Below are 12108 nucleotides of genomic sequence, written 5' to 3' on the forward strand. Positions count from 1 at the left end.
GCCTCCTCAGTCTGAGTTGAGGCCCCCAGGTCCCTCCTGTGTCCAGGCAGTGCCATTTTGACACAATCCACGACATTGCTTGAACCAAGGCTTGATGGACTAATCCAGAGCTACAACTCACCTGCATCCAACATCTCCATGTGGAACATACTTTGCATCATGCAGGAACCCACAGCCATCTTCTTTGGTGCTCTTCTGCAGACTTCTTCCAACCAGAGAATCCACTTTTGCACCATCTTCTAGGTTGGCAGGGGCTCCTGTCCTTCCTGGAATCTTCTGCGACTTCTGGATTTGGTCTCCTCTTTTTACAGGTCTTCAGGTCCAGGAATCCACCATTTGTTGCTTGCAGTCTTGCTTGGTTCTTGCAATAACTCTATTTACTACTTTTAGTGTGTCCTATGGAAACTTGCAGTACTTTACTCCTACTTTCCTGGGCTCTGGGGTGGGGTATTTTACCAACATTTGTGGTTATCTTACACTCCCAGTGCCCCTCTACACACTACACTTGCCTAGGGGGGAATTTGTGATTCGCATTCCACTTTCTTAGTATATGGTTTGTGTTGCCCCAAGTCCTATTTCTTCCTATTGCATTCTATGGTATTTTCTTTTGTTTGCACTATCCTATGACTATTTACGTACCTGATTTTGGTGTCTAGTGTATATATTGTGTATAATACTTACCTCCAGAAGGAGTATTGCCTCTAAGATAATTTTGGTCTTGTGTCACTAAAATAAAGTACCTTTATTTTTGGTAACACTGAGAATTGCCTTTTATTGTGTATACTTACTGTGTAACTATAAGTGGTATTGCAGGAGCTTTGCATGTCTCCTAGTTCGGCCTAAGCTGCTCTGCTACAGCTACTTCTATAAGCCTAAGCTGCTAGAACACTACTGCATCTCACTAATAAGGGATAACTGGACCTGGTATAAGGTGTAAGTGCCTAAGGTACCCACTACAAGCTAGGCCAGCCTCCTACAACAGCTCACAACCCACAGCCCCACACCTCAGTCGCCATACCCCCAGACACCACCACAACACCCACAGACACACCCATCACATTTGCTGTTGTTTTTTAATATCTGCATTTGTGGGAAGTGTGGGTCACCCAAGACAAGGGTAGATGCTCACTGTATGGATTTGTGGGTGTTGATCCGATTGGGGTGTCATGGCATTGTGTTATGCTTGCTAAGGTAAGTATTTCATCTTGTATTGGCCAATGTCAGCATGTATGGTGTAGATTTGTCCCCTGATATAGATTGTACTTTTGTCTATTGTGCGGGAGCTAGAGTTTTGTTTGTCCACACATGGAGGGTGTTAAATTGTGTTAGCTTCCTTTGGATTTGACTGACCATGTTTCCACTTTGATGTGTGTACCTTACAGCTACATGATCTAGATGTCTGGGTTGCATTAATTTTAACACAAGCCATATTAACTTTCAATTATCTCATGGGCATTTCTGTGTGTCTTATATTCATTGCCATCTCGGTAATATTAATTTCAAAACAATTCAGATTCATTGCAACATGTTTAATGTTCATTTCAACGTACATTGTATTAGTTTCAATGTGCATTATTTTCTTTTCAGAATATAATATATGCATTTCAATACTTTATATTATTTTAAATCTGCTATATTAATTTCAATGTATGTCATATTTCTCTTGGCATAAGTCAATCATTTCAAGAAATGCCCCATTTTTTTTGGTGAATATTGTATTTGTTTCAGTGATTGCTTTATTGTTTACAGTGACGGCCATATTAATTTCTGTATGATTTATATATATTTCAGTATATTTCTTATTCAATTTGGTGTGTGTGTTATTCATATTAATCACTAAGTAGCATATTCATTCTGCCAGGTTTCATATTTGTTTTGGTTCAATTCAGATTCACTCTGCCAGGTATCATAATTATTTTGACACATAGTACATTCATTCTGGAGTGTGTCATATTCATTTTGCCGCACGCTATGCATTTCAGGAGGTGTCCAATATGGGATGCTGTAATTTTGACATGAACGGCTTCCCATAGTGGTTTCACTTTAAACTATATGAGTACCTATTAGGTTATCGCTCTCACCAGAATGTAGCAAATACAGCGAATCACCGATAAAAAACGTCGTTTATTTTCAACAATGATCACTATGAGATTCTCACCTCAAGTGTCATAACTATATCGCAGAATACAGTTCAAGCATTTTGACCTTCAGCTAAATTTACGACCTTTATAGCATGCGCATCGATATTTTTTAGAATTCACAGACATAATAAATTAAAGCCCATCTAATTTGCAATAATAACACTGCTCAGCTCACATTTTAAACTAAACACACTTTTTGAGTTGTGGGTGCACTTATTTTGATTAACATTTTTTATGCATGGCACGCTTTTCTTCATTTTATTCTCTGGGTGTAGGGCTCAAACAAATATGGCTAGTGCAATCAATCAATATAAGCGGCATATAAATTACAGTAATCTGCTAACAGCACAGTGAAGTTTCTATCTCTTCATCTCTATGAGTAGCATTTTTCTGGTTTTGCCTCTCAAAATGACTGCAAACGTATTCTTTTAACAAATACAGACCAATGTGGCGACTGGATTATAGTTAATGTCTCCTTTTAATGTTCATACGGGAGAGTTCCTCGGTTTTCATACAAAACAATATAGTCCTGAAGATGGGCTCCTGTATAAATACAAAGTGAGACGGAAACGTCCACGCACAACTCACCTTTCCTTCAAATAATTGTAACACCTATAAGAGTTTTTCTTATGATCATAAAACAAACAATCTCCAGTTGTATGTAGAAAGTGGGCATTTGGGCCCATATTTATACTTTTTTAGCGCCGCATTTGCGCTGCTTTTTGACGCAAAAACGGTTGCAACTTACAAAATACAATTGTATTTTGCAAGTTTGCGCCGCTTTTTCACCAAAAAATTACGCAAATGCGGCGCTGAAAGATTATAAATATGGGCCCTAGTACGTTGTCATGTGCCAGCACAATCATAAACGTTGATTATATTGTACTTGACACAGTTCATGCACCTGAAACATTATTGTTATAGAATCTCTGATTTTGATTTTTTTTCATCATGAGTTGTGTTTCTAATATAAATTTGAAAAACAAATACACCTGCTGATACTATTGTTTTCTTTATTTCAAAACCATGCAATATACTGAAACATAATGAATTAATTTGAGACGTGAATCATAGACATCAGAAAGTAATGAGAAGTTGTGTGATATTTCTTCAAGTAAATCCCTTGTTGGCACCTATACCTATTCAATTTTAAGTATCCAAACCCAAAAGGGGATACTTATCAGGGGTAGTGTACACAGCATCATACAACCTTTGAACACGGATGTCATCACATGGGTAACCACAGCTCACACCCTTAGCCTGTCAATGACCTTCGATTTGCTTCTGGAGTACTAAGAGAAGAGCAAGGAGTGGAAACTAAAGACCATGTTTACTTTTGTTCTTGACTTCATGGGCCATATGTACAAACACAATTTCCCATAGACACAGAATGGGCAAAACTTGCTACATCTGGCCCCATGTCCCTGGGACCAGAGACTACAAGGATAGAGAGAGAGGTACCAAAGGACAAGCCACAAGTAGCAGTCCATGTAGAAGGGGGCTTTAGGCAAGAATGTAACTGTGTACCACTCTTCCCTGTGAATACAGATGGGTCCCAGAACTTGCACTCTTGGCTTGTCAATGGGCTAACGGGCATTGCTAAAGGCTAGTGAGATGCTCATTAAGTTTTCAGATTTTGCAGGTATGCATTCTCATTTTTGCCACTTACAGAGAGGGAGTCATTTTAAATATGCAAAAACAAGACCTGTATGCACACACCGAGATTGAGGTACAAGGACACACGCTACACAGATCATTGATGTTCTGCTTTGTGTTAGCAGGCTTCACAGTCATGTGTAATAACTCCAGTCCAGGAGATCTTGCTCCCAAAGAAGAGTGAGTGAGACTTGTGAGTTGTCCATGTCAGATTTACCACACATTCCTATTCATTTCTCAGCATTTCTCACTGATAGTTCATTTCCTTTTCCTTACACTTCTGAGTATTATTTTTCAGACATCTTGCCAGTTTCCCTACCTGCATGAAATAGGGTGAGGCTTGTAAGCACCGCTTATCACAACCTTAACTTCTTTCTGCTGTTCTGACCTCCATTACCTTACCCTCTTAGATGCTGCTTTCTTTGGTGGCCTAACTCTGGTTTCTCTCCACACTCCTCTCCAAGCCACTCTGAAGGACAACTGGTCTGGTCCTCAATTTATAAGCCTCGCCGTCTTGAACAATTTCTAACATTACCGTGCCGGTCCCCTTTTACCAGGTGTTTGCAGCGTATGGGCAAACACTGTTCCTCCTGTGGTAAGGTAGGAACAATAAAGTTCTTTTGTAATTTGTCATACTGTTTTATTCCCACACGGCCAGCTTTAGTGCTGGTGGAGCATGGTGCAAAACGTTTTTGGTACCCCCACAATGTCCACCTTCTCTATTAATTTCCCCACTACGACCTTCCACCAGTGCCCCTCGTGTCTCTGTAGTGCCTCTCTCACATGCATTTAATTAGTTTTATAGCTTTACTGATGCCAGTGTAGGGTGTCAGAGCACTTTACATTGTACACACCTTATACAAAGAAAATGAAATTGATCAATTGAGTTTATTCATGTGTAATTACTTCAATTCATTACATGGTACAACATACCCCAAATTATTACTGAATGGAAAAGCAGGAGTATAAAATCAAATGTCTTGAGAGGTTGATGGGAAGACATGCAAGACTGTGTGGCTTAAAAGCAAATCTACATGATTTACACAATAAGTTGTTTTATCAAATAAATAATATTCTTTGAAGTGACGATGCTAAGTGCAGTTAAAACACATGGACAGCCAACAGGGTCCAAGTTGGCTTTATGAGAATAATTAGAAGCTCACATTTTAAAAAAACGCCTGGTAAAAGTGCTGGTGCAGAGAATTCTTAAAACACAAAGTGCACTCTTTTAATCTACCGGGGGAGCTGAGTAGAGATCAGGTAACTTCTTGATTGAGGGGGCCGGCCTGTGACAAGTGCCGTGCTGAGCAAATGGCGTTGGTAAATGTCTCCAGCCTTGCCAGGGTCACAGGGGTGACTTTAGAAAAGCATTGATCTGTGGCCGCTCTGCAAGTGTGTATCCCTTGTGCCAGAAGTAAGGGGACTAACAAGCGATGTTGGTCCAGGTTCATTTGGGACAGCAGTGCAAAAGGTGGGCCCAAGATTCATTGTAATAGTTACACAGCCTGCACGATCTTTCCTTACCCTCCCTTGATTAAGAGGGGTAGAAATCCATGATTGGTAGGGTGAGGAGATGCATGTATACGATTGTGCTGCGTGTATGAGTGGCTAGAGCTTGGCACAGGTAGGGCTGTGCTTTCTTGTCCGTGTAAGAAGCATCAAGTACCTCCATGTTCAGGGAGCGACATAGGCTGTTCTTGGCTAGTTCAAATGAAATGTTAATGACCTGAGAGTTCATTGTCCTTTTCCGGGCGGTAAAAGAAATGTCAGAACAATCATAGTTTTGAGTTTCTTTTTTTAGGTTATTAATTGGTTGTGCTAGATACTCTTGCATCGATTGCCAGCAGTTTCAAATACTGCTGTAAGTAGTGCCTTGAGGGAGTTCTCAGGTGTCCACAGGTTCCTGAGATAGTAATTAAGTAGTGCCCATTGACAGCTCAGGTCCTGTCTCACAAGGCTTAACTCCAGTCTGAGCCTCGATCTTCATGCCTGCAGAGCTACATGGGAGATTTTTTTCCATGCTGTGCTTTGGATGTTGTCCAGTAGCACCAGGGAAAGCTTGATGACCATAGTTTCGAGATGGAATCAGTAAGACCTTTAGAACTCTTAACATGGGTTCTGCAGATGGACTCAACAGGTGGCTGTCTGTTAAAGCAGTGTAGACTGTGGACAGCACCAGTGTCACTTGTTTTTAAATACTTCAAGTGTGTTGTTGGATTGCCCCCTTCTGAAAACCAGAAACCTAAGTAATTGTATTTTGTAACCTTAGTTATTTAAAACTCTCTGAGCCAGCAGTGAGCGTGTTTTTTGTTGTGGATGATTGCTGAAAATAGTGAACGTCTTTTTACCTTGATTCACCTGAAGTTTGTTGACATTGTTGTACCTATGAACTGTGTTGTGGGCTCTTTGCAGGCCTTACTTTGTGTGGTCAATGATCACGATGTCATCTGCACACTGCAGAATTCGGAGTCTTGCGTGTAATTAGACTGGCATCTTCCAGAGCTTTTCCCAGGTCAGCCGGGTAAGGTTTAAAAACAAAGGGGGCCTGCACACACCCCTGTTTGAGGTCGCTATTAGTTAGAACTTTGGCAGCTGCTGTGGGGGGGGGCTGTTTTTATAGACCCAGGTCCCCTGGTATAGATTTTATTGCCTTTAAAAGCGGGGAGGGGCCTGTATGCCAATAGTATTTTCCACAGAGTTCCCCAGTCCACCCTGTTAAAAGCAGTGCTGTAATCAATGGAACAGCAGAACAACTGCAGCTGTTTCCTCTGTGATGCATGATTTGAAAGCAACCCGCTGGCCTGAACCCTGATTGATAGAAAGGGAGGGTGTTGTTCTCTTTCGCCCAGAACTCAAGATCCTCTAGCAGAATGTGTTCAAAAACCTTTGGTTCCAGATCTAGCAGGGGGATAAGCCTATAGTTGGCGTGTTAGACCTGGCATCCTTGCCCTGGTCTCCCCTGTCTTTTTGTCTCTGCCTCCTGTATTTTTGACTGTGTGTTGGATTTAATTTTTGCTGGTTTTAGTACTGTGGGCACTTTACCACTGCTGATCAGTACTAAAGTGCAAGTGCTCTCTGTATAAGTTGTGATTATGAATGGTTGTCCATGATTGGCATATTTGATTTACTACTAAGTCCCTAGGATAGTGCACCATGTGTGCCCAGGGCCTGTACATCAAATGCTACTAGTGGGCGTGCAGCACTGATTGTGCCACCCACACGAGTAGCCCTGTAAACATGTCTCAGACCTGCCATTGGAGTGTCTGTGTGTGCAGTCTTAAACTCCCATGTCGACCTGGCAAGTGCACCCACTTGCCAGGCCCAAACCTTCCCTTTTAGTACATGTAAGGCACCCCTAAGGTGAGCCCAATGTAGCCACATGGCCAGGATGCAATGTATATAAAAGGTAGGACATGTACTGGTATGTTTTACATGTCCTGGTAGTGAAATACTGCCCAATTTGTTTTTCACTATTGCAAGCCTATCTCTCCCATAGCTTAACATAGGGATTGCCTTGAAATATCTCTTAATTTCCTATTGGGAGCCAAGAAAGATGAGCTTGGGGTCTCTGAACTCGCAATTTAAAAGTACATATTTTTGTGAAGGTGGTCTTTAACTTGTGTGTTTGAAAATGACACTTCTAGAAAGCGGGAATTTTCCTGCTTAACCATTTAGTGCCTCTGCCGGGCTATGGAATACACAACTGGGTCAGGATGACAGTTGGGTTGGTTGTGAATTCACTCTAGACAGTAACACAAAGGGAGCTGAGGTGTGACCTGCATATCCTGATGGTCTTCCTTGGCTAGAGTGGTGGGAGGAGCTGACACGTGCAACTGAATAGGGGTGTGCCTGTCCTTATACAATACAGTATCTAACCATCTAGAGTGTGTTTGGGACTATGGCAGGAAAGTGCACTACAAAGACTTTCCTTTGACGTTTGCCTACTTCAAAGGCAGAAATGAGTATAAGTATTGGGCTCAAAACCCCAGAGTTTTAGAACACTTCTGGATCAAAGGGAGACTCTGCCAAGGAGAAGAGCTGTGAGAAGGAGAACTGCCCCTTTGCTGTGTGGGCTTTGCTGGGTGGCCTGCAGTTGCTTCTTCTGCTTTGAAGAGGACAAAGACTTGACTTTGCTGTGCATCCTGCCTGTGAAGTTTCTGCAACGGCTTGGACTGAGCTTGCCTCCTGTTAAAAAGTCTCAGGGACATCAAATACTTCACCTGGAAGCCCCTTGGTTCTCTTGCTGAGGACCCCAACTTGCCAAGAGGTGCCCATTCCAGTTCCCATGCCCTTGGGAGCAAAGTCTGGCATAAAACAAAAAAGAACCAGGCACACCAACTCCGGGCAACTCCAGAACCGGTGCTGCTGCCCGACTTCACTGCTGCCTGCACCCGAGGCCGTGGTCCCTGCTGAAGTGTGATGGCGGCAACCGACACTGCAGGCCTGATACAGCTGCAGTGCCTCTGAAGGTCCACAACATCATGAGTCTCAAGTGATGTGTCACTGACGTCTGTGACTCCACTGTGGTACCCGTGGCTCTGTGGAGTGACTGCGACCCTGCAAGATCGCCCCATCACATCTTGACCCGCTGGATTTATCAACCCCAAAGGATCATAAGGAACAGATAACTTGCAGCTAACACTACCTCACCTCCACTGCCTCCATAAGGAACCAACACCTCACCTTCCCTGCATAACGGTAAGTATCCAACGACTCATATTCTGTGCAGCAGTACGGAACCAACATCAAACAGGCTCCAGCGACGCCTCACCTTCCTGACTCATTGCCACTTCTTTGACTCTGGCTTATTTCTTAATTCTGTACCTAGGGGCCCTGCAACTCTGTGACCGGCACTGCACTCATTTGTGAGTGGCGTCAGACTGTTGGGAACAACTCCGTCATGAAGAGGTGATACCATTAGGTGGAGCTATTGTGTCCTAAGAGGTTTATTGGGATTTCATCTTTTAAAATTCATATTATTTATGTATTGGTTGGATTTTTGTTATTTTTGTTTTGTTTAACTTTCATAAATATTGGGTATTTTTCTAAACTGGTGTGGTGTCCATTTATACTGTTTTCACTGTGTTACTGTGTGTGGATACAAGTACTTAACACAGTGCCTCTGAGATAAGCCTGACTGCTCGTGGCAAGCTATCAAGGGGGTGTGCAGGCGTTATTTTAAGATTGTGACTTCCTTACCCTGACTAGAGTGAGGGTCCTTGCTTGGACAGGCTATAAACTCATTGGCAAGTAGAGACCCAATTTCTAACATGGTGAGTTTGGGTCACCCCCTTTTAATATTCCAGAATGAGGATGGAGTCCCTCCATGATTCAGGGGTCATGGCAGAGTCAGTGTCCTTGCCCAAAAGTCTTGTGCTGATTTAAATATTTCTGCAGGGAGGACATTGGGCCTGGTAGCACCGTCACCCCACATTTTCCCTATTGTTGTTTAAACAGCAACTTATGTAATGGGGAGATTTGGATGATCTGGAGAGTCTGATACTATATCAGTCTGGTTGAGATTACGGTCAATAGCTTGTTCACCAGTGTCAGGGTAAGTCAGTCACACTACCTAAATTAACCTGTGCTCACCCTCTGGTAGCTTGGCACAGAGCAGGCAGGTTTAACTTAAGCGACAATGTGTAAAGTATATGTGCAAAACACCCACACAGTAATACAATGAAAATACCACAAAAATTCCTCCACACCAGCTGATAAAAATGGAGAATAGTTATCTGATAAAAACAAGACCAAAGTGATAAAAATCCAATCAGTAGGAGCTGAGATATGAATTTTTACAGATTAAATGTAAAATGGTGCTTAGAAGTCATTAGAAATCAAAAGGGTGCTTGAGGTTGCGTTTGAATGGTGAAAATCCAAAATCCAGGCTGACCGCGATGGAGGGTAGGCCAGCTACAGAACCCAGGGAAAGGTCCGCTGAGAGTATCTTGTATGGAGTAAAGCGTAGCTGCTGAGGATACAATGTGTCAGTATTTTCCAAGCAGTCGGGTCACTGCATTGTCATCAGGCTCTGTAGGGATCTATGTAATGCTTTGTCGTTGGCCCACGCGTTGTCATGGAGCCATGCAGGCTGTAGATCCGATGTTATCGAGCAGCCTCTGCATCGGCATCAAAGGGCAATGTGGCAAAATTTTACATGCACTCAAAGCGATGCATCGGTTTTTGCAGGAATCAGCTGCAGAAACCAGTTCTGAGGCCTAGGACTGGAGAGGTGTGCCTCAGGCAAGCAATGGTAGGATTTACAGATGGCAGAGTCTAGCAGCACCAGGAGAGTTGCAAGCAGTCTTTGATGTCCCTGAGACTGCAGAAGAACAAGGGGCAATGCAGCAAGCCCTTGGAGACACTCTGGTTCAGCAAGATGGGTCTAGTTCTTGTTCTCAGCTGGGAAGAGATCCGCAGGCAGCAGGGCAATTCAGCAATGCAGAGAAGCAGTTCCTTGGGTCTGTCAGTCCAGGCAGAGTGGCAATCCTTACAGGACAACAGTCTTAACTCTGGCAGAGTTCTTCCCAAGTACAGTAGTGATCTTATTTGAGGGAGTCAGAGAACTAGGCCCATATTTATACTCTGTTTGCGCCGGGTTTGCGTAATTTTTTTACTGCAAATCCAGCGCATATTTATATTTTGACGCTAGACCCATCTAGCATCAAAATTATGCAGTTAACGTCATTTTAAGGATGCGTGAAACCACCTTGTGTCAATGAGATACAAGGTTGGAGTTCCCATCCAAAAAAGTACTCAAACACTTTAGCGCCATATTTATCCAACAGGGCAAAAATGATGCACGGGTGGGAGGCGGACCTGAAAAATGACGCTAAACTCGATTTGCGTCACAATTTAACTCCTGGGTAGGGCAGGCGTTAAAATAAAGCAAACACATCACTACTTAAGGAAAACACGCACAAGCATCATCACAGACCAACAGGACAACATGGAGGTGCTACTGATGCAGCTTGCAAGACGACACAGAGCACAGGACCAACATCAGCAACCACCACCACCCCAGCGTGGCCCACAAAGGCAACACAGAAGGCAGGAGAGGGTCCTCAGGAACAGGACAACCCTCCATGGCCTCAGGGAACAGGACATCATCCGGAGGTATCGACTGAACTGGGAAGCCATACAGCAGCTGCTGCACCAAATTGAGCCACAACTAACAGCTAACCTGCAGACACCACACAACATACCACTGGTGACCGAGCTGCTAGCTGTCCTGCACATGTTGGCAAGTGGCTCCTTCTAGACAATGGGTGCCCTGGTCGCAGGTGTATTACAGCCCTCATTCTCGGCCTTCCTGCCCAAAGTCCTAGATGCCATAATCTCCCTCACGCCATGCCACATCAGCTTCCCCAACCCCCAGCAGAAGCAGCAGGAGATAAAACAGGGCTTCTACCAAATCCATGGCTTCCTGCATGTGCTCTGTGCAATTGACTGCACCCATGTCCGGATCGTACCACCTGCAGCAACAGAGCACCTATTCCGGAACAGAAAGCACATGCATTTCATCAATGTGTAGGCCATTGTTTACCACCAGGGATTGTTCACTAACATCTTGGCCAAATACCCTGGGAGTGTCCATGATTCATTCATATTCCGCCACAGCACGATCAATCAGCACTTCCAGTACTGACAATAAGGCAATGGCCTTCTTGTCGATAAGACCATAAACCTAGCAATATACACACAGCACAACAACCCTGCAGGACACACTAAACATACACCACTACATTGACATGTGGGCAGGATGACACTGAGGTGTGACACTGGTAGTTATGTTGTACACCCTGACACAATGGGATACACACCTCTGAACAAATTACGTCTGTCACAAACATTAGCTGCCACTCTAGAGCAACAAGGGACCAATGTCAAAGCCCACAGTGACAATGACATGGCTGCAGTGGAGGTACAACTTGGAAGTTGAACCATTTACAATTACAATAGGCCACATAGTCAATCCGACACCGTCCCAAGCAGTATGTAGCACGGAAGAGGTGTGCAATGTGTGTTGCAGTAGGTCTAACACTATGAGACACATAGCATGAAGATGCTGACTCACATGTAGGTGGCACGGAAATACTGAGGCAGTCCCAACATCATACATCACTCCTGGGGTGCCTTTGCCAGGTAGCAATAAGGAAGTGGACTGTGCTATGAACACATATTGATGTGGCACTAATGCAAACTGCACAGTGCTGCACACACTGAAAGAGACAACTGTCCATCAAAACAGCATATGTACAGGGAGACAGCCCTTCCTGCACAGATACATCCACCTCCACAAGGCAATTAG

This window comes from Pleurodeles waltl, chromosome 2_2 (genome assembly GCF_031143425.1).
Source record: "Pleurodeles waltl isolate 20211129_DDA chromosome 2_2, aPleWal1.hap1.20221129, whole genome shotgun sequence".
In the NCBI taxonomy this organism is placed as follows: domain Eukaryota; kingdom Metazoa; phylum Chordata; class Amphibia; order Caudata; family Salamandridae; genus Pleurodeles; species Pleurodeles waltl.